The sequence below is a fragment of the Nannospalax galili genome, unplaced genomic scaffold (assembly GCF_000622305.1).
Source record: "Nannospalax galili isolate Female #2095 unplaced genomic scaffold, S.galili_v1.0 scaffold1181, whole genome shotgun sequence".
NCBI classification, from domain to species: Eukaryota; Metazoa; Chordata; class Mammalia; order Rodentia; family Spalacidae; genus Nannospalax; species Nannospalax galili.
The window spans coordinates 1,124,452-1,145,360 of NW_008345687.1; the positions used below are offsets into that span (position 1 = coordinate 1,124,452).

General features: G+C 37.7%; 1 non-coding gene and 1 pseudogene across 1 annotated transcript; one reads left to right on the plus strand and one right to left on the minus strand.

The window, feature by feature from the left end:
- The first annotated feature begins 1,989 nt into the window (after positions 1-1,989).
- On the plus strand, positions 1,990-2,145 carry LOC115071834. Its single transcript, XR_003850905.1, has one exon. It is a non-coding gene; the product is annotated as a U1 spliceosomal RNA (small nuclear RNA).
- Positions 2,146-8,115: 5,970 nt separating this feature from the next.
- Positions 8,116-20,909, minus strand: part of LOC108491266 — a 106,443-nt pseudogene continuing 93,649 nt past the window's right edge.

Genomic DNA, 20,909 nt, shown 5'->3' on the forward strand with positions numbered 1-20,909 from the left:
ACGCCACTCATTGTCATAAATTCTACATCACCCCAGAGTGACTGCTGAGAACCACACATAAGAGACACTGATCGAGCCCCAGTCCTCATTTTGCAGGTGAAATGACCAAATTAAACAGATGTAGTGAGTGGTCAGACCTAAATTTCAGGCTGTTTTCCAGTCTCTCATCTTCCTCTACTTTCAGGAGGACTTTCTTTCTGATCTTCATGTTGGTCAATTCAGAAACCTGTTCTTCCTGCAAATTTTTATTCTTGCTTTCATTTTCTGTCTTAGTTCAGTCTCCGTCTCCCCAAATAAAGCTTCTTTCCCTCGCTTTTAGAAATGAATGGGTTATCTCTTTGGAGAAAAGCCAAACACCCCTAGTCCTAATCTTTCTATCCTAAACTGTGCTGAGTGTTTGTTTGCCTCTCCAATCAATTTGTATGCACATAAACGTTTCACATCATGACATCCACATTCCCTTTCATAATTACAGACAGCACTATCAGCTCACTTTCCTATCAACATAGTGCAGATGTGCAACAGGGTTTATTTAACAACCGAAAAGCTGCATCAGTGTTGAGGGTGGGCAAGAGAAACAAAGCCTTCTATCCCCTTTTGGGCTTTGTTAATAACGATGGCTCAGTTGATAGTGCTTTTCTGAGAACAAGGGAATCTTGATGGAAAGAATCTGCCCATCCCCATCAGACCATGGCAAGTAGTGACTGGGGACAGCTTTCCTTCTGGGGACAGTTAGGGGATAAGGGCTTCTGACCCTGTCACTGCTGCTAATTCTAGGGAACATTGTTTCTGCTGTGTGTCTCTGACAGCACAACTCTCATCACTGTCTCCTGAGCAGAGCCCACTGAGCTCATTATATTATTATGGCCTTACTGTCCCAACCAACGTCTTTCAGTTGCTTCAGTTGCTGTCTCTTTATCCTCTTTAAGATAAACAACAAGGAGCTGATTTGTTATCTAATCACTAATTAAAGTGAAGTGCTTCAAATACACAGAAGAGCTTAGCAATGAGAACAAATTGTCCTGTCCTCCTACCCAGCTTCAATTTCTTCCAATTTATTTTAGTAAGTAAAACATTATAGGCATAGATTTTTGTCTATTTTTCTCTAATACCTTTTATCTTTCATCTTAAAGGGATCTATTTCACCAAAAACTTGTTTCTTATTCATGTTTTGCCATGTAATTGTGTTCTAACACTTGGAGTGCTTTTCATGTGTATATAGTTCTCTTCCCTTTTCCATTCAGTATTGTTCTAGGACTTTATTCCTATTGTAACACAGATCTTTACTTAACACTTTGTAACATTCCATTGTACATATTTTATTATGAATTCCTGGACATCTCTTTATTTCAATATTAACACCACTGTGCTGTAATGAATCTTTGTGTGCTTCGTTTGGTGACTGTTTAAGAGTTCTTCTTGGATGTCTTCCAGGAATGTAGTCATGGTATTAAATGACACAACATACATAACCACATCTTACACAAACCAGGGTTCAATTCTACATACCTAAAGCAGTGCATGAAGTAGCTCATGCTCCACGTGTCCTGACATTTGAAATTGTTGAATGTATGTATTTCAGTCAATGAAAACTAAGTTAATTTTGTTTTGAGTACTGCAACTGAGTTCAATATAGATTGGCCTTTTTTGGGTTCTTTTCTGTGTGTTTCTTGTTCACAGTTTTCTTTTAAAATGCCTTTAATTTGTTCCAATTTTCTGAATATTTGGAATATTGATTTTTTTGTCATCTGTGTGAAAGGCAAATGTGTTACATGTGATACTTGATTAGTGTTTTCAAAATACTTCTTTTCTCTATTTTCTTTCCTTCTCCTTGACAGTGTTTCTTCATGTTGCACGGGCTGGCCTTGAACTTCTTGATCAACCTCCTGCCTCAGCCTTCTGAATAGCTAGGGCCACAGGTATGTGCCATTATATCCAGCTCTGAGCAACTCTGAGTATAAGCAGAAATAGCACAGAAGGCACAGAGGAATACTTACCTGGCAGCAGGGGTACTATGATCAAGATGTGATTTTCCCAGGGCAAGGCTTATCATTGCACTTTGGTTGTGCTGACCTCTGTGATTTCCCCAGACATAGGAAAATGGACTAATTGGTGGTAGTGAGGGACTGAATTTGCACTCTCTCCTGATTAAAAAAAGAAGAAAGGAAGAAAGGAAGGAAGGAAGGAAGGAAGGAAGGAAGGAAGGAAGGAAGGAAGGAAGGGACAGATGGCTCCTTTGCTCCATCTCTGCCAGTACAGTTTTGTTTTTAAAATTTTTTATTTATTTTAGTTTTGAGAATTTCATACATAAGTATTGTCTTTGCATTATTTCCATCCTTCCAGCCCCCCACCAACTCCTCCCATGTCCCCAATTCCCTCTCAATCTCTTGTCCTCTTCTTTGATTACACTTATATACACACATTTATAAATTTTATATGTGTGGCACGGAATCCATTTAGTGGTGCTTGTGTGTACCTGTGTTTAGGGCTGTCCATTTGGGATTAACTCCCAGGGAGTTAGTCCCTAGAGAAAATGGATTCTTCCTCCCTCAGCATCCATTGATTGCCTGTATAGCTCTTCATCTTGAGGTGGTACCCTGTGACATTCCCCATACCCACCTTGGTATGTCAACTGATTTTGTCATTATGCAAATCTCATTAGACTACCATACTGTGGACAGTTCATTGTTGTAGCTTTCCTATCATGTCTAGAACGCATTAACTAGCAGCAGGTGTCTTATCCCTCTGGCTCTTACATTCTTTCTGTCCCCTCTTCCAAGATGCTCCATGAGCCTTAGGTGTAGAGGTTGCATTGCAGATGTGTCACTTAGAGCTGGGGACCTCACAGTCACTTGTGCTCTGCATTTGACTAGTTGTGGAACTTTGTAATAGTCTCAATCTGTTGCAAAAAGAAGTTTCTTTGATGGATGGTGAGAGGCACACTTGTCTATAAATATAAGGAGATGCATTTAGAATATAGTAAGAAATTATGTTGGTCTAGAGAAGTGACAGCAATTTTTTTCTGTAGGATCTATGATCTCTTTAGTCATGTGCACTTGGCTGTGTTTATAGTATCTGATTTCCCTCCCACTAAGCAGACCTGAAGTTCAGTTAGACAACTATTGATCATCCCAAGAAAAAAGTGCCACTACTGCACCAATAGAGATTGTTTGCTGGGCTGGTCATTTTTGTGGTTCATAGACTTTGTAGCTGGGTAGGAACACTGATGAATTTTTCTCCCTTGGCAGCTTTGTACCTGATACTGCGAGAGCTAGTCTTCAAGGAGGAGGTTCCAGGTTAGTTCCAGCTCAATTTCTTTAAGTCCTATGTTTAAAGTATGTTGTGTCTTCAGCAATAGCATCTTATCTTGAAGTTCAAAAAGGCAATCAAGGGCTGAGGTACTAGTCTGTATTGTTTTGGGAGTTTCTTGGACTACCCGTACCAACAACTCAAAGGGAGGTTTCTTATGCCTGGCACTGTGATTTTTGTTGTATAACCATCAGCTGCACACACACACTCATATTTATATTATATATAGGTTTTTCAGTAGGCATATTAATATTACACTTCCCCTTGGTGTTTAGGTATTATTTATCTCTCTTTCATTTCTCTGCTCTTGTATAGCCCTCTCTATTTTCTCCCAAGTTAAAGTAGCTTCATTTTACCCATGTTCTCCTTGATAACTCCTGTTTCATACTATCGCTCTCTATTGAGCTCCTTCTTCCATTTTCCCCTCTTGGGTTCTTTCTATTTTCCTGGCTTCTGTGGTTATATCAGGATATATACTCACATATGAGGATTTGGAGTTAGGAGTCACAAATGAGAGAGAACATGCATTGCTTATTTCTCTGAGTCTGGTATACCTCACTTAGTATCACTTTCATGATTGTGTTTTTCTTTATGACTGAGTAGAACTCTACTGTGAAAATACACTACTTTTTCATTATTCGTTCATCAGCTGAGGGACATTTAGGTTTCCGTCTACTACTTACTATGAAAAGAGCAGCAACAAACATGGCTGAGCAAGTATCTCTGTAGTAGGACATTGAGTCCTTCAAGTGTATGCCAAAGAGTTGTCTGGCTGGATCATATGGTAGATCTAGTTTCAGTTTTTAAAGAGTTCTCCATACTGATTTTCCCAGCGGCTGTACAGTTTGTAATGCTGCCAGCAGTAAACGATGGTTTTCCTTTGCCACATCCTTGCTGGCACTTGTTGTAAATTGTTTTCTCGATTTTTGCCATTCTGCCTGGAGTAAGATGAGATCTTAAAGTAGTTTTAATGGAATTTCCCTAATTCCTAACAATGTCGAACACTTCAAGGAATTTCTTAGCCATTTTTATTTTTTCTTTTGAGAACTCTCCATTCAGATCTTCAGCCAATTTTTAAATTAGGCAAGGTGTCTCTCTCTTCCTTTCTTCTTTCCTTCCTTCCTTCCTTCCTTCCTTCCTTCCTTCCTTCCTTCCTTCTTTCCTTCCTTCCTCCCTCCTTCCCTCCCTCTCTCCCACCTCACTCCTTCCTTCCCTCCTTCCTACCTTTCTTTCATTCTTTTTGTGACATGGCTTCCCTGTTGGCCTGGAACTCACTACGTAGATCAGGTTGGCCTCCATTTCACAGAGATTGGCCTGCCTCTCCTCCTGAGTACTGGGGTTAAAGGCCTGCACCACCATGCCTGACAATTTTTTTATTTTTTGAGTTCTTGATATATTCTGAAAATTAATCCTCTATCAGGTGTATAACTGTCAAAGACTCTTTCTCACTCTGCGGCCTTCTTCCTTACTCAATTTGTTGTTCCTTTGCCATACAGAGGCTTTTTAGTTTAATAAGGTCCCATTTATTATTTGTTGACCTTAATTACTGAGTGAATGAAGTCTGATTTAGAAAGCTCTTTCCTACACTTATATTTTGTAGGGTGCTGCCTATGAATTCTTCTAACAGTTTTAGCATTTCAGTTTCACATTGAGGTCTTTGATCCATTTGGAGTTTGTTTTTGTACAGGATGATACATATGGATCTAATTTCATTCTTCTACATGTGGAGATCAGTTTTCCCAGCACCATTTATAGAAGATGCTGTCTTTCCTCTAGTGTATATTCTTGGCAGCTTTGTCAAATATCAGGTGGCTGTAATTGTTTACACTCACATACTACACTCACATTTGAGTTTTCTAACCTGTGTCTTTTGATTGGAGAATGGAGGCCCTTGATGTTTAAAGTAATTATTGAAAGGTGTGTATTGGTTATTGTCATTTTATTTTCTGTTCCTGTTTTTAGTCCTATTTTGTTTTTCCATAATTATAGCTTCATTTGTTTTCTTTTCATAGCCTCTTGTGTATGGCTATTCTTTTCTTCAGTCCTTTGTATTGCTTCTAGTGTTCTCTATAGGGCTGGTTTGGTGGGCATGAATTTTTTTGACCTACTTATATCATGGAAGATTTTTCTTTCTCCTTCATCTGTGATAGATAGCTTTGCTGGGTAAAGAAGTCTGGGTTGGCATCTGTGGTCATTTAGAACTTGAAATTCACTGCTCCAGGCTCTTCTGGATTTTAAAGTTTATATTGAAAATTCAACTATAATTCTGGTGGGTTTTCCTTTATGTGTTACTTGTTGTTTTTCTCTAGCAGCTTTCAGTATTCTCTCTTTGTTCTGTGTATTTGGTATTTTTACTATGATACGCCGTGGGAAGTTTCTTTTCTGGTTTTTTATTTGGTGTTCTGCATGCTTCTTCTATCTGTATGGGTATGCATTTCTTTAATTTAGGGAAGTTTTCTATAATCCTGTTGAAGAGCTGTCAATGCTATTAACTTGAGATTCTTCTTTTCCCTCTATGCCTATAATTCATAGTTTTGATCTTTTCATGATTTTCCTGTGTTTTGTCAAAATTTTCTTATTCTTTGCTTGAATGGCCTAATTGTCTAGCTTTTTCTTCCAGTTTTGATATTTGCTTTCCATTTGATTCATTCTGCTGATAAGTGTCCTGTACCAAATCTATTTTTTATTTCTGTATTTTATGGTACTTTGCTTATTAGGAAAAGATTGTTCCTTCAGGGGCTGACTAATTCATAAAGACAGTAAACGACTCTCTTGTGAGTGTGCCTGTCCTAGACACACCACCAGTCACAAGCTGACAATTTCCAAACAGTTTCTTTATAGAACTTTTGCATGTACTGTCAACATATCCTTGCTCAAGCCACAATGATCCAGGTTTGAGACATGTCAGGACTGCTCCTATATCCCAGAGAACACTACAATTTCCTGTATGTCAATCCTAAATCTGTGTACCTTGCCCTGTCTGTTTCTTCCTGTTCAAGTCACTCAAGGCTTTTGTACATGCATTCCCTATTCCCGCTCTCCTGACTGACCTCATGTTCCCTGTGTGGGGCTGTTCATGGTCTGCCATGTGCCTGCTGCTCCAGGATCTGAGAGTATAAAAACAGCTTCTTTATGGCAGTCATTTCCATGTCTGAATGTCTTAACATATCTGATTAAAACAAATCCTTGTACATTTAAAAATATGTGTAGTGGCATCTTATTGTTGTTTTAATTTGCAGTTTCATACTGATATGTAATGTTGAACATATTTTCATATGCTTATTTGCCATCTGTATATCTTTGATGAGGTGTCTGTTCAGATCTTTTGCCCATTTTTTAATTGGATTGTTTGCTTATTGTTGAGTTTTAAGTGTTCTTTGGATATTTTGATTCTAAATCCTTTATCAGATATGTGTTTTGAAAAGATTTTCTCCCAGTCTGTGGCTTGTCTTTTTATTCCTTAAACAAGTCTTTGGCAGAGCAGAAGTTTCTAATTTTAATGAAATCCAGCTTTCAGTTCTCTCTGTCTCTCATGTATTGTGCTTTTAGTGATGTATCTAAAAGCCATTGTCAAGCCCAAGGTCACTTGGTTTTTCTCTTATTTTTGTCCTCTAGAATTTTAATAGCATTTAATTTACTTTTTCTTTTGCAGTTAGGTTTGTGCTTCATTGGAAGTTACTTATTTATATTTTTGTGAGAGTGGTAAGGTCTGTGGTTAGATTAATTTTCTTACGTGTCAATGCCTGGTACAATTTGCAGTAGACTAGTCTTTCTCCACTGAAAATGTTTTGTTCCTTAACCAAAGGCTAGTCGACAGTATTTGTGTGCATGTATTCTGGGTTCACTATTCTATTCTATTGACCTGTCTACTTTTTCAACAAGACTTGGCTACTATAGCTCTATAGTAAGGCTTGAAGTTGGGCAGTGTTAACTTCTTGGACTACAGTTTTCTTTTATGTCACTCGCCATGAAATAACTATCTGGAATTTTATGATTATACTGAACCTATAAGTTGAGTTGGGAATGTTTGACTTTAATAAATTTGAATCTCCCTATCTATGAACATGGAGTATCTCTCCATTTATTTAGATCTTTAATTTTTTTCTTCAGAGTTTGCAATTTTTCTTAACATAGGTAACATATTTTGTTATATTTGTAACAACTTCATTTTGGAGGATATTAATGTCAGTGTTGGTGTGTTTTAATTTCAAGTTCCTTCCAACTGTTTATCACTGACATACGGGAAAGTAATAGACTTCCGTATATTATCCTTGTATTCTGCCATCTTGCATTAATAGCTTATTAGGTTCAAGAAGGGGTTTTCAGCTCTTCTTTGTAGTTTTTTTTTTAATCAACTGCAAGGACAGTTTCATTTCTTAGATTTAAATTTTTAAATTTTTACTTTCCTTTTCTCTTCTTATTACATGAGCTAAGATATCCCATATGATGTCGAATGGGAGCCATGACAAGACTTCTTGTCTTGTTCTTGATCATGGGGGAGGGGAGGCATGTGTTTTCACAGTTAAGTGGATACGAACCATAGGCATTTCATAGATATTCTTTATCATGTTGGGGAAGTTCCCCCCTATTTCTTGTTTTTTTTTTTTCCTATTTAGTTTTTATTCATAATCGTAAACTTAACTCTGCAGTCCAGCTAGACCCGGAGGGGAATAAGGAGAATATGGGACCCAAAGAACTGCATAGAGAGCACAAAGACTATGGGATATTGTGAGCAGATGGGATGGACAGTGCTCTCCTGAGCAGAAGGAATGGTCTGTTGGTTAAGATGCACCCAGGTCAAAAGTATCAGAGCTGTCCACAGTTGGTGATAGTGATCTTCTTGCTGGCCTTGCCATTCCTGAACCCAAAATGCTCGAAGGCATCCACGATGCTCATGCCTTCTTTCACCTTCCCAAAGACCACATGTTCGCCATCCAACTACTAGGTCTTGGCAGTGCAGACAGAAAACTGGGAGCCATCTGTATTTGGTCCAGCATTTGACATGGACAAGATGCCAGGACCTGTATGTTTCAGGATAAAGTTCTCATCCTTAAATTTTCCCCATAGATGGTCTTGCCTCCAGTGCCATTATGGCTGTCACTACCCTGGCACATGAATTCTGGAATAATTCTGTGAAAGGAAGAACCCTTATAACAGAATCCTTTCTCTCTAGTGCTCAGAGCAGGAAATTTTTCTGCTTCTTTGGAACTTTGTCTGTAAAGAGTTCCAGGGCAACGTGACATCCAAAAACTCAGTGGGGCTGATCATGACTGACAGCAAGTGGCTACGGGTGACAGTGGTGTCTACAAAGCTTATTTCTAGTTTTTTGAAATGTTTCATCATGAATAAATTTTAGATTTTTGTGAAATGATTCTTCTATATTTATTGATACGTTCTTCTGAGCTTTTTCGTCTTTGGACTGATGGAATGGATTGTGTCAACTGATTCTGAATTGTTCAGTCAATCTTACATATTTAGAACATTTCCAGTTGTTTGCAAGTCTTGGGGGCTGTGATATATATTTTTATGCATTGTTGGATTTAATTTCTTATTTTCTTGAGGATTTTGTGTTCATATTCATGAGAGATAGTGGTCTATAATTTTCTCATATTGTTTTGTCTGATTTTAAATTAAGATATTGTTGAAAATGAGTTTTTTCCAATGTATATTTTTATTGACTTTTTGTAGATTTCATACATTTTAATCATATTTAGACCTCACCTATCTGCACCCCCCCATAATCTGCCCACAGGATATCATACATTCTGTTTTATATGTTAAAGCCTATCAAGTCAAGTTTGTGTACCTAGATGTCTCTCAGTATGAGTTCATCCTTGTGTGAAATTTTGGTAGATTGCCTTTCAATAAATGCGCTCATTTTATCTCAAGTTTCTAACTTTTTGGCTACACTTGTTCATAGTGTTTATTTCTTATTATCTTACTGTTCATGAGATGAGTGATGACGCCCCTTTTTAGTTCGTAATGTCAGTAACATGTGTTCCCTCTGTCTTTCTTTCTCTTGATTTAGCATGGCTAGAGGTTTGTCAGTGCTGCTGACCTTTTCAAAAATTATGCATCAATAAATATATTAACTATTTTTGATTATTTACAATCATAGTTTAATATTCAGTGACCTGAAAACTAAATCATAGCATCACCTATATACCTTATTATTATTGGCTTATATTGTTACAATCTTGAATAGTTTATTACTAGGCAATATACATAAGACATGTACTTGGAAGAAGGGTGCTGTCATTACGGAAACTTTAAAAATACGTGATAGTGGAGTTGCAGTGGATGTTACCTGGACTATGGAAAGACCAGAAAGATAATGTTAGTGAGAGTTCAGAACACCTCTAAAAGAATGTCAGAAGACTGATGGCAGTGGAAGACGATTGATGAACACTTGCCAGAAGGTCAGGAGGATTTTTTTCCTAAGCTAGAAAAAAAGAGATTCCTGCTACATGGCAGTGGAAAGTTAGCAACAGCATCACCTGTATTTAATGTTGTGGAAAACAAAATAAATGTGAACAGATGATCTAGATAGGGGTCATTTTGGACATAGTGTTGAATATATTTCCTAATATTTTTCTAACTGCTTACAGGAAAATGCTGAGAAAGAGGAGGGGGGGAGAGGGAGAGAAAGAGGATAAAGAGAGAATGTGTAAATGCAAAATTTACTGCATTTTAAAACAAAAACATTGTTTTTGCTCTTGGTCTTCCCAGATGGCAAACACACTAAATTTAAAAGCAAATAGCTTCTGGGAAGATATGATATCCAGGTTCGAATCAGGATAATAGAGGCTACAGATTAAGCCATGGGCATGAGTTAAAAACCCTTTGATGAAACCTCTGAAAAATTTAGGTTGGTACCTCAAACAAACAAATGTGTCTCTAGTAATCTTATGCACATACCCTACAGAGTCTTTCTATTTAAAAAAGCTTCTATGTTTTATTAAGGGGCTATCTCAGGACAACCACATAGCAAGCCCAATTTAGAGAAGGGTTTATCTCCATAAGGCTTGTAAAAGTGATTTTATGGAAAAGAATGAATCTAGTAAGCCTCAAGGAAAGTTGAAAATTATTTTTGTAGAAAGACTCCCAATTTGAACTAAAAGGGACAGAGACAGTACCAAACAAAAAGGACTTTGGATTCCTGCACTACTGTGAGCAGGAACAGAGGGCAAACCAAAGACCAGAGACACAGCCAAGCGTTATGGCGAATCATGCCCACATTTAAAATCAAGCCAGGGCTGAGATTATGGAAACCATGGCCTGACTGGGTTTCAGAACTGCTCTGGTCCTTGCTATTTTGACTGTTATTTTTGAATACAAGGTTTTATGGAAGTTATCTTATCCATATTTCCCCTCTGGTTATTAGATGAGTAGAGAGCAGATAACTTTTCTGTTTACTTTTTAGGCCTCCAGAACTAGAGGAACTATGTATGAGGAGCTACATTAAAGAATTGCAGGGGCTGTTGAAATGACTCAGCAGTTAAGAGCACTGCCTACTCTTGCAAAGGACCTGGGTTTGATTCCCAACACCCATATGGCAGCTAACAACATCCTGTAACTTCAGTTCCAGGAGATCAAATGCCCTCTTCTGACTTCCAAAGTACAGCATGGGTGCATCTACCTACATGCAGGCAATACACTCATATACATAAATACTAAAATAAAAATAATAAATAAAATATTTTTAAAAAGAGTATTAGGATCTTCCTTAGGGACTATGACTATTCTATTCTGTTTTCCCATAATGCTTTCAGGTGGCAGTTATGGGCTCCATCTTGTGGAACGCATCTTAAATTCAATAAGAAAGTATCTATCCAATCCCATAATATTTGTATGGGGATTTTTGCTACTCTAACTTTGCCCTCTCTGGAGAGGAAATCCTAAAATCTTTTAGGGATTAGATAAGAGCTCCCAAATACTTTGACATTTTTGGCCTTTGGAACAGAGTATGTTGCTAAGAGGCCCAAGGACATTTTGATTTTTAGCCAAGATAATAGCTACTTTTCTTTGGGGTCTTTCCCCCTAATTGCCTAGCCAATTCCTACCTCCTATTCTTATCACATCATCCCCTGAAGAGGTTACCCAAATTGCGGATAGAGAATTGGGAAGGAGACTGCTCTGGCTTCCATGCTGAACAGGGACGCACGGTGAGGCAATTGGGGTACCCCTTCAGTGAGTCTAGCTAAAAAACTCCCAAATTGCATAACTCTTTACTGTAGGGAGAAAAAAAAGTCCTTGAATGGTGCCTAGGAGATGTAAAGGAGAAGTAAAGGCAGGAGTAGTTAGCATTATGAGTTCTAGATAGGGAACCAGAAAAAAGTCAAAACAGGGAAAATTTCAAATGTTCATATCCGAGTCCACTGGAATTTCTTGAAGAGAGCTTCCAAAAGCATTCCTCCATTGCGTTCCTCCTCATTTTTCTTTTCTCTGCCAAGGCTGGACTCAAGAATGATGGACTCAAGATTTGTTTTCAAGCACTTTGATACTGTTGGAGTGGCTAGAATCAGTGTTAGTTCCCTCCCAAAGGCTTCAAGATAGGGGAGAAAACAAATTTAGCTATCATTTTAGAAGAATAGTGGGTTGCTTCCCTTAGCTACAGGTGGGCACTACAGTATTGCAGGCTAAGATTTGAAATCTTACATCAGAGCAGCACTTTCTAATTAGGAACAAAATCATCAATGAGAAATAACTGTCTAAATAACACTTTTACACGGAATTAAGTGTAATGTCTGGAAAGTGTAATCCCCTTGAACTCTTAAGAAATATACTTGTCACTTTAATCTTTGGTTATACTTTCCCTTTGGGTATTTAAGACCATAAAATTGGCCCAAATAAACCAATTTATTTTTACTCTTAACATTGTTTGAGGATCTGTTCCTCAGGGGTCTCATGGCCTTGGGAGGAGTCCCTGGCTCCTTTCTTTTACCAGTTCTATGTGAAGATCAGTCAAAGGTCATGCTTGACCATGGATGGTTTCACTTGGAAGCATGGAGGAAATGTTTCCTCTGTTTTGACCCTTCTCTTTGTAGACTGGACACTGGTTCAAGTCCGTCTTGTAGAGTCTTCATGCCTCCCTGAATAAGAGGACAGGTGACTCACTATGGTTACAGGACATTTTGAGAGATGTTCCATAGTCCCCTGGAACTTAGTCAACCTTGGAAGGTAAGGAGCAAAAGCTGTCCTTTAAGGCCCTCTGACCAGATTAATATAGGCCTCAAAATATGGCTGTTAAACATCCAAGAATGTTGGCTCCACCAGTCTGGTACTTTTAATTACCGTGTGCTATTATAGATAAAGCTTGGGCAAAAACCAAATCTTCTCAGATAAACCTTGACTAGACATATATTTTGTTCCTTAAACTAGTTGATTAAACTATGACCTAAAAAATTTAAGATTATGTGTATATTACTTTTGTCTCATCCTTTACATATCATAACAAACCTGCACAGACCTTCGTCACTTGCTTAGGCTTTCTTGTTTTTTCTCTTTTGGAAAATATGTCCTTTTAACATCTTTTACATTCTTATTTTCTTTTTTAGTATTTATGAGACATAATAACATTAAGAAATAAAATTTCCATCTGTTGTGAGAATTCTTTTCCTGGGGATACTAAACAATATTTATCCCCTTCTAAGATTCTAGTGTCAAACCAATGTTTGATTAAAGTTTTCCTGGGGAACCAATGAATTTCCTGAGGTTACTTACAGAGATGACTGAGGGGTTGCTGAGATGTATGTATGACCTGATGGTATGCACCTTAGCCTTCTCCAGATCTTATACTTTAGCCCTCCCCAAATCCAGGAGGCCATGTGTGATTAGGGCCAAAATTACATAGAGTTGGCTGGAAGAGTGCCTGGATACACCAGTGAGGGTCCAATGAACCTGATTGCCTCTCCTTTAATGAAGGAGCACAACTATCAACAAGCCCAATTGTGACAATGTTTAGTGATCAGGAACAGCTGAAGTCATGATGGTGGTAGTTATTTCATGCACAAGAGACTGCTGTACAGCATCACCTTATTAAAAGGGCATGGAATTTAAAAGGATTTGGGGCCAAGATCCACAAACGAGGCAGAACATATATCTTTTATTTTTCTGAGTCTGCATTACTTCACTTAGTATAGCAGTTCCTAGGTCTATCCATTTACCTGCAAATTTCATTATTTCATCTTTCTTTACTGCTGAATAGAACTCCATTGTGTAAATATAACACATTTTTGTTAACCACTCGTCAGTTGAGGGACACTTAGGTTGCTTCCATCTCTTAGCTATTGTGAAAAGAGCAGCAACAAAAATGGTTATACAAGTGTGCCTACAATAAGATGAGTCCTTTGGGTATATGCCAAGGGGTGGTATAACCAGGTTCATTTTCAGTTTTTTAACAGTTCTCCATACTGTTTTCCATAGGGGTTGCACAAGTTTGCAAACCCACCAGCAATGAAGGAAGGTGTTAATTTGCATTTACCTAATTACTAATTGTGTTGAACACTTTTTGAGATGTTTCTTAGCCATCTTTATTTCTTCCTTTGGGAACTCTCTGTTTAGATCTTTCACTCATCTTTTAGTTGGGTCATTTATTTTCTTAATTCTTTGTTTTTTGAGTTCTGTATATATTTTGGATGTTAAACGTCTGTCAGATGTGTCACTGCTGAAGATTTTTTCCCATTCTGTGGGTTTTCTCTTCACATTTTTGATTGTTTCTTTTGCTGTATAGAAGCTTCTTAGCTTAATGAGGTCCCACTTTTTGATTGCTGACCTTAATTCCTGAGCAACTTCTGATTTAGAAAATCCTTTCCTACACCTGTATCTTGTAAGTTACTGCCAATATTTTCTTCTAATAGTTTCAGGGTTTCCAGTTTCACATTGAGGTCTTTGATCTATTTGGAGTTGACTTTTGTGCAAAGTGAAAGATAAGGATCTAGTTTCATTCTTCCACAGGTGGAGATCCAGTTTTGCCAGCACCATTTGTTGAAGATGCTGTCTTTCCTCCGTTGTGTGCTCTTGGCTCCTTTGTCAAATATCAGGTGGCTGAAATTGTGTGAACTCAGGTTTGGGTCTTCAATGATGTTCTATTAATTTATGTTTCTATTTTTGTGCCAGTACCATGCTATTTTTATGTCTATAGCTCTGTAGTAAACTTGGAGATCTGATATAGTAATCCCCCCAGCATTGCTCTTTGTGCTCAGGGTTGTTTTGTCTATCTGAGGTCTTTTGTGCTTCTATATGAATTTAAGAATGATTTGTTCTAATTCTGTGAAGTGTGTCATAGGGATTTTGATTAGGATTGCACTGACTCTATATATTGCTTTTGATAGGATGGTCATTTTCAGAATATTAATTCTTCTCATCCATGAGCATGGGAGGTCCTTCTATCTCCTGGTGTCCTCCTCAGTCTCTATGTTTAATGATTTAAAATTTTCATTGTAGAGATCTTGTTGTCTTTGGTCAGGTTTATTCCAAGATATTTTATTTTATTTTTTTGCAGCAATTGTGAATGAGAGTATTTCCTTGTACTTTTTTCTCCAATTGCTTGTTATTGGTATATAGAAAGAATGCTGCTTTTTGTAGATTGATTTTATAACCTGCTACTGTACTGGAAGTGTGATTAGTTCTTGGAGTTTTCTGGTGGAACTTTTGGGATCTCTTAGGTATAGTATCATATCGTCTACAAAAAGGAATAGCTTGACCTCTTCTTTTCCAATTAGTACTCTTTTAATTTCTTTCTCTTGACGTATTGCTCTAACAGGAGTTTCAAGCACTATGTTGAAAAGGCATGGAAATAGTGGACATCCTTGTTTGGTTCCTGATTTTAATGGGAATGCTTCCAGTTTTTCTCCATTTAGAATGATGTTGGCTGTGGGTTTGTTATATATAGCTTTAATTATGTTGAGGTATGTTCCCTCCAGTCCAATTCCCTCTAGGAGTTTGAACATAAATGTATGTTGAATTTTGTCAAAAGCCTTCTCTAAGTCTATTGAGATGACCATGTGTTTTTGTCTTTGAGTCCGTTTATATGATTGATGATGTTTATTGACTTGCATATATTGAACCATCCCAGCATCTCTGGAACAAAGCCTATTTGATCATGGTGAATAATCTTTTTGATGTACCTCTCCAGGTGGTTTGCAAGTATTTTGTTGAGAATTTTTGTATCTATGTTCATAAAGATATGGATCTATAGTTTTCTTTCTTGGTTGTGTCTTTACCTGGTTTGGGTATTAGAGTGATGCTGATGTCATAGAAGGAGTTTGGAGTTCTCTCTCTGTTTCTATCATTTTGAATAATTTAAGTAGTATTGGTTGGAGGTCTTCTTTACATTTCTGGTAAAATTCTGCTGTAAATCCATCTGGGCCTGGGCTTTTTTTAGTCAGAGGGCTTTGTATTACTGTTTCCATTTCCTATATGTTATGGGTCTGTTTAAACTGTTTATCTCTTCTTGGTTTAACTTTCCCCCCCCATGATTTTAGATATCCATCCATTTCTTTTAGATTTTCAAATTTAGTAGAGTATAGGTTTTTAAAGTATTCCCTTATAATAGTCTGGATCTTTTGGGTGTCTGTTGTGATGTTTTCCCTTTCATTTCTGATTTTGTTGATTTAGATTTGCTCCTTCTTTCTTTTCATTAACTGGGCTAAGGGTCTGTCTGTCTTGTTTAGTTTTTCAAAGAATCAGCTCTTAGACTCATTGATTCTTTGTATTGTTTTCTTTGTTTCTATTTCATTAATTTCTGCTCTGATTTTTTTTATTTTTTCTCTTGTGCTGGGTTTGAGTTTCATTTTTTCTTGTCTTTCCAGTGTCTTGAGTTCTAGTGTTAGGTCATTTATTTGGGCTCTTTCTAATTTTTTAATGTAGGCACTTAGGGCTATAAACTTCCCTCTTAGGATGGCTTTTAAAGTGTCCCAGAGATTTTGTTGTATTGTATTGTCCTTTTCTTTGAATTCCAGGAATTCTTTCACATCTTTCTTAATTTCTCCTTTGACCTGCTCATTGTTTAGGAGAGTGTTAATTGCCATGAGTTCCTGTAGTGACTAGGGCTTCTTCCAGTGTTAATTTTTAACTTTACTGCATTGTAATCTGATAGAATGCATGGATTTATTTCAAATTTTTTTGTATTTGTTGAGGTTTGTTTTGCGCCTCAGTATGTGGTCAATTTTTGAAAAAGTTCTATGGGCTACTTAGTAGAATGTGTATTCTTTGGTGCTTGGGTAGAATATTCAGAAGATATCTGGTTAGGTTCATTTGACGTATGGTATAATTGAATTCAGATGTCTCTCTGTTTATTCTTTGTCCAGTTGATCTGTCTAATGGAGATAGTGGACATTGAAGTCCCCTACTTTTAGTGAGTTGGGGTTAATCTGTGTCTTGAAGTCCTGTAGTGTTGTTTTTATGAATTTGGGTGCACCAGGGTTTGGTGTAGATATGTTCAAGATTTTAATATCTTCTTGGTTAATTGTTCCTTTGATCAGAATGAAATGACCCTCTTATCTCTTCGGATTTGTTTTACTTTGAAGTCTATTTTGTCATATATTAGAATTGCAACCCCTGCTTGTTTCTTAGTGCCATTTACTTGGAATATTCTTTTCCATCCTTTTACCTTAAGTTAGTACCTGTCCTTGAAGATGAGATGGGTTTCTTGCAGGCAGCAAAGAGATGGATTTTATTTCTTAATCCATTCACTTAGTCTGTGTCTTTTGACTGGGGAGTTCAGTCCATTGATATTTAAAGTTATTATTGAAAGATGTGTGTTGGTAGCCATCATTTTGATTGCTGTTTGCATTCTTTTTTAAATTTTGTGTTTCCTCAATTATATGTTTATTTATTTTATTTATTTTATTTCTTTGTCCCTGGGATACAGTTGTTTTTTCTCCATTCTTTGTATTGCTTCAAGTATTCTTTGAAGGGTTGGTTTTATGGACATGTATTCTTTCAGGCTATTTGTGTCATGGAAGATTTTTCTTTTTCTCTTAACTATAATAGACATTTTTTGCCGGGTAAAGTATTCTGGGCTGGCATCTATTGTCATGTAGAACTGGAAATACCTTGGTCCAGGCTCTTCTGGCTTTCATAGTTTGTGTTGATAAGTCAGCTGTAATCCTGTTGGGCTTTCCTTTATATGTGACTTGTTCTTTTTCTTTTCCAGCTTTTAGTATTCTCTCTTTGTACATTTAGTGTTTTTACTATGATATACCATGTGGAGTTTCTTTTTCGATCCTGTCTATTTGGTGTTCTATGTGCTTCTTATATTTGTATGGGGATGTCATTCCTTAATTTTGGGAAATTCTCTTCTGCAATCCTGTTTAAGATCTGATCAATACCATTATCCTGAAATTCTTCTCCTTCCTTTTTGGCCTATGATATGTAGATTTGGTCTTTTCATAGTGTCCCACATCTCTTGTATATTGTCAAATGCTGAAAAACAATAGCAGGCAGCCACTGATCAGTACAGAACAATGCCAGCTTAATCACCACTGGTCTCCCTTCTCCCTTTCCCTCTCAATTGCTCTCTTGTCAGCTTTGCTCCTCCTACTCCACCACCCTGCATGCATGTGTGGAGAGGAACACACATGTGCATCTGTATATAGTATATCTCATTCCAGTGTTTTTAAAAATTTTTTCATAGTCTTTGCTTGAGTGGTCCAATTCTTCAACTTTATCCTCCAGTATTGATATTCTGTTTTCCATTTCATTCATTCTAGTGGTGAGGCTTTCCCCTGCTGTTTCAAGTTGGCTTATTGAGTTTTGCACTTCCTTCTTCATTTCTGCCTGAGTTTTCTTTAATGTTTCTTTTGTGAATTCATTCAGAACTTTATCCCTATCTTCTTTTTGTTTGTTTGTGTGTTCTTTAAATTCGTTGAATTCCTTGCTCATGTTTATGATTGTTCTTTTAAATTCTGTGTCCTAGGTTATCTCTAAGGGGTTCTCTGTGTAGAATTCTTCTACAGGACTGGTAGAGTTGGATGGAGACACAGTGTTTTGGCTTTCCATTTTATTATTCTTTCTTTGTGATTTTGACATGTGAATTTCTTTTGTTGTTTGTGATTCTGGTTTGAAAAGTAAGTTGAAGTTTGCTTCCATTTGTATTATTGGTATGATTTGGTTGTTTTCTTATTGATTATGTAAAGCTGGTTGGCCCAGGTTTCAGGTTCTCTCAGGTTTTATTTTGGAGGAAACTGATGGCTTCAGATCAGCTACTCAGGAGCGCCAACAGAATCCCAAGTGAAGCTCCAGTTGGGTACACTCAGGCTTCCTTCTAAGGTTTGGACTCCTACTAGCAAGAACTCACAGCAAAATTTGGGAAGGTCCCTAAGCGGGTGCCGATTTTGGGACTCTCAGGCAGTCTGCTGAGCTCTCAGCCCCTATGCCAGAAGGAGGCCAGAATAGGCACTCATTGGTGGTCTGCTGAGGTCTCAGCCCCTAACCAACAGAAGTCAGAGTAGGTACTCTCAGGCTGTCTGCTAAGGTCTCAGCCTTATCCTACCAAAGGCCAGAGGTCTCTCATCTGTATTCTTGTCTGTTTTTGTTTCTTTTTTTTTGATCCAGGGTCTCCCTGTAGCCCCAGCTGGCCTAGAACTCACTATGTAGACCAAGCTGGCCTTGAACTCACAGAGATATGCCTGCCTCTGCCTTCTGATGCTGGGATTAGAGGTGTGTGCCACCATGCCTGGCTTTCTTGTCTAGTTTTGATTCTGAGATTTTAGACCAAATGAACCTGATGTCACAATAAGTAAGAATTTGGGGCAGTGTAGAGGAATGATTGTGTTTTGTGTATAGTAACAATAGAAATGATTTTGGAAGGCTTTGATGGTTTTACAATTCTCCATTTCTTTGACAGTCTTTCCATCATGAAGTGTAGGCTAATTCTTTTGAAAAATGAGCAATGCATGTTTAGCCATTACACTGTGGCAGAACTTAACCTGCTTGACTTCCAAAGCTAAGTTAGAAAAGAGAATAATTTTTATTTGATTTATCTCTTGGGATACTTGGTCCTTTTGAGCCTTGTATATGCTTTGAAAAAGCCAAGAAAACATGGAAAGGCCACATGTAGATGTTTCAATGACTGCCCCATCTGAGGTCCCACTCTACACCCAGCATGGACCACCAGATGAGAGTGATTAAATATTGTTAGAAATAGCTGGCAGAGAATAAGGCATTTGGTAGATGGAGAAAAGAACAGAAGAACAGTTAACAGTCAAACAACAATTTCTCATTTGGTAATGTTTATGCCAGTGAAGGGAAATCATTTCCTTTGAGGGTGAATTTGTACAATGAATAGCTCAGAGAATTAGGTCCCTTGGGCTGTGGCTTCACATTAACAAATAAGGATCCAAAGAAAGCTGAAGAGCAGGTGCTCAGACTCAGTGCATTTATTCAAGGTGAACTGATTTTTGCCCCTCATACAAATCTTGTATCTTATTAGTGACTTTCTGTCAATAGTTCTCCAAGGAAGAACAAAAATATTGACCTAATTTAATCTAGATTGCACTGTGGCAACATCTCAGTCACATGCAGGTCCTATAGCATTTCAGTACAGTCACTGAACTGCTTCTGGTTGCCCCCTTTCTCTGTAAGATAATGAATGAAAGATGGGCATATGTCTGCACTGGTTATGGAACCATGGCTAACAATGAATCTAGAGGATCCGGGACTTCACATGAAGTCTTATTGGTGAGGCGACTTCTATGGAGAAAGTGGAAGAAATATATTCATAGCTCTTTGAATAAAAGTCTTGATGGTCACATGAAGGCAGCATTACCCTTTAGGAGAGTCTCTTTCCCATGACCTGTTAGGGCTTGCTTGAACAAGGATGGTAAGGGAACAAAAATGCAAAAATAGAAGATTGTAAAAATTAGGGTTAGATAGGTTAGAAAGTTAGGATTAGAGTAGGTCAGACAATAATCATAAACAACCCCCAGATTTACAGTGGTTGAAATGTAATGAACATGTGTTTATAATGGTCATCGCTATCTAAGATACATGTATCTGGAAGGTAGGTGGCCCAATCCCATAAAAGGCTTCCATGTTTGCAGGAAATTCTGCTAACATTTCTTGGTGAATATGCAAGAGAATATGGTCAGGGCAGTCTATTTAAACACCAACAGACTTGCAATTGTTGCCAAGCAAATACAGAGAATTAAGATTTCCCTACAGTCCTACAACATTGTTATTCAGTAGGACTGACACTTTGGAAATGATTCCTGTCATGTTTAGAGGCTTTTCATCTTTTCAAATGTCTCACTGAAGACTATAGTATTTGACAGCATTTCCAGGACCCTGAGAGTCTGGTAATCATGGTAGAAAGGTGGTTATAGTTCTGTTTCATCAGCTGAACTGGGCAATCTTCTGGAACAGTGGCTGTTTTCTGTTTCCTTTGTTCACAGGTTCAGACATTAAGTACTTCTAAGAATGAGAAATATAGATGTTGGTATGACAGCACGAGCTGTAAAGTCAGTACTTGGGAGGTTGAAGTGGGAGAGTATTGTTAGATGGGGCTCAACCTTGACTTAGACATACTTTTGTAGCAATTGGAGAAAACATTCCATCTTGGGGGAGCTCTTTAAGAAGGGATATTCCAAAGAGAGGTG